The following is a 2,194-nucleotide window of genomic DNA, read 5'->3' as shown; positions in this document are numbered from 1 at the left end:
AAATGCTACTGGCAAGAGTAAACAGATGTTTCTTATACTGCAAAGAGAATGTAAATTTGTACAATCCTTTTTAGAAAATGTTTGGCAGTATTTCTTAAAGCTGACTTTATGCATACCCAATTACTCAGCAATTCTATTTCTAACTATTCCTACAAACTTATATAGGTATTCAAGAAAAGTTATGTACAAAAATGTTAAAAACACTATACAAAGCAATCACAAATAACTACCTAAATGTCAACCAACAGTATAATGGATCAAAACATTGTGGTATACTCCTGTAGCAAAATGTTATACAGAAGAGAACGAATGATACATATCTGGAGATATGGATGAACCTCACAAATACAAACTAGAACAACAACAAAACAACAAACACAAAGTATTATACTGTATGATTTAATTTATGTAAGGTCAAAACAGGCAAAACTAACTTAAAATGCTACAAGTCAGAATAGAAGTTACTTTTGGTGAAGGTAGAGACTAGAAGGAGACTTCAAGTCATGCTAGGCCTTCTCTTTCCCTGCTTCCACCCCATCACCAGACCAATGTAAAACCCGCAGATCCATCAGACCCATTCCTTCCTGCACCCTTATCCCTGCATTCCAGTATCAATCCCTTTCTGGTCTCCAGGTTCCAGATTCTCCTCCTTCAATTCATTCACCACATAGATTACTGAAAGTGATTGATTAAAAATACAACACTGATTCCTCTTTGTCCTCTGCTTAAAACCACTGAAGTACTTACAGTGTCCCATCATTTTTGCCAGAAGGCCAGAGCTTTTCCTAAACGATCCGCTGTCAGCAAACTCCAATCTCCCACCCATCTCTTTCCATATAAACACCATTTTTCATGCAATGACTCCCAGATTCCTGTTTGTCCCTAACTCTCTACCACTCCCAAGTCTGCATCACACATTTCCTCTATTACTTAAAACTCCCTGTTCCTACTAATAATCATATTAGTTATTGTTATATGTGGCTCTGTAGGATAAGTACTGGACTGCTAACCAAAAGGTTGGCAATTCAAACCCACCAGTTGCTCCTTGGAAACCATATACAGGATTGCAATAAGTTGGAATAAACACTTAACAACATGAACTAATGGTAATAATCATAGAAGGTTCTGATGTAAATTATAAGGAAGACTAAGAATTTGATAAAACTTTCTTCCTATCCTGTAAACTAATTGAGTTAGAATATCTGTAATACAGAATGGATATATGGGTGAGTTTACAGCTTCCCTGTAAATAATAATGTTGTTGTTGGTAAGTGCTGTTGAGTCAGCTCCGACTCATAGCAACCTTGTATAGGGTTTCCAAAGATCAGCTGTTGAGCTTGAACCGCTGACCTTGTGGTTCAAACCAAACTTGAAATCTAGCACATTAACCCACAACGCCACATCAGGACTCCAAAAATAATAATAATAGTTGATATTTAATTAACAATTTCTGTGTACCAGACATTGTTTAACATTATCTCAGTCTCAAACTAATCATGGAAGTATTATTAATCTACAGTTGAAAAACTAAGGCATAGAGAAGGTAAATGATTTGTTCCAGATTTTATGGTTAGCAAACTAGATTTTATGGTTAGCAAGCCTGGGATTTGAACCCACATAGTCTGACTCTACAGAGCTCACTCTACTCACTACTCAGTACTGCAAACTTCTCTATATGCATAGCACTTTGAGCTTCTTGAGGCTTGACTCTGGCATGGAATCAGTACTATTATAGACTTTCTGAACTCGAAGGAAGCGTAAAGCCACCAGCAAGCAATACAGGATCAGAACCCTCCATGCAAGAGCCCTTTTTGCTGTTCTTGGTCACTTCCCTGTCAGACGAGGCCTTCAAGGACACAGGGACTGAAGTGGCAGCCACAAACTATTTCTCATGATGAGGGTTCCTTAACCTGTCCTTTGGTTGTGGAAGGGCATGGGATTGTTTTGGAAGGCAGAGGGAACCAATGTAGCACCTCATCCCAACTCCAAAGGAAGGAGACTTTGGAAAATATTACCATTTTGTAGTTTAGTTGGTCTGTGTAAAAACTCCTGTCTGTGAGTCAGACTTGATTCCATAGAACAGAGACATCATTTAGTAAAAACAAACAAAAAACTCCTAATATTCTTTCAGCCTAGCAGAATTTGTCTTAACCTACAATGCCCCAGCCTCTAGAAAACATGGAGGATTAGTCCT

At 38.0% G+C, this 2,194-nt stretch overlaps 1 pseudogene; it reads right to left on the bottom strand.

Annotated features, from left to right (window-relative positions):
* LOC102814286 overlaps positions 1-847 on the bottom strand; it is a 1,983-nt pseudogene extending 1,136 nt beyond the window's left edge.
* Positions 848-2,194: the final 1,347 nt, after the last annotated feature.

The sequence above is a fragment of the Chrysochloris asiatica genome, unplaced genomic scaffold (assembly GCF_000296735.1).
Source record: "Chrysochloris asiatica unplaced genomic scaffold, ChrAsi1.0 scaffold00026, whole genome shotgun sequence".
Lineage (NCBI taxonomy): Eukaryota > Metazoa > Chordata > Mammalia > Afrosoricida > Chrysochloridae > Chrysochloris > Chrysochloris asiatica.
This window is presented reverse-complemented; position numbering and strand designations above follow the sequence as displayed.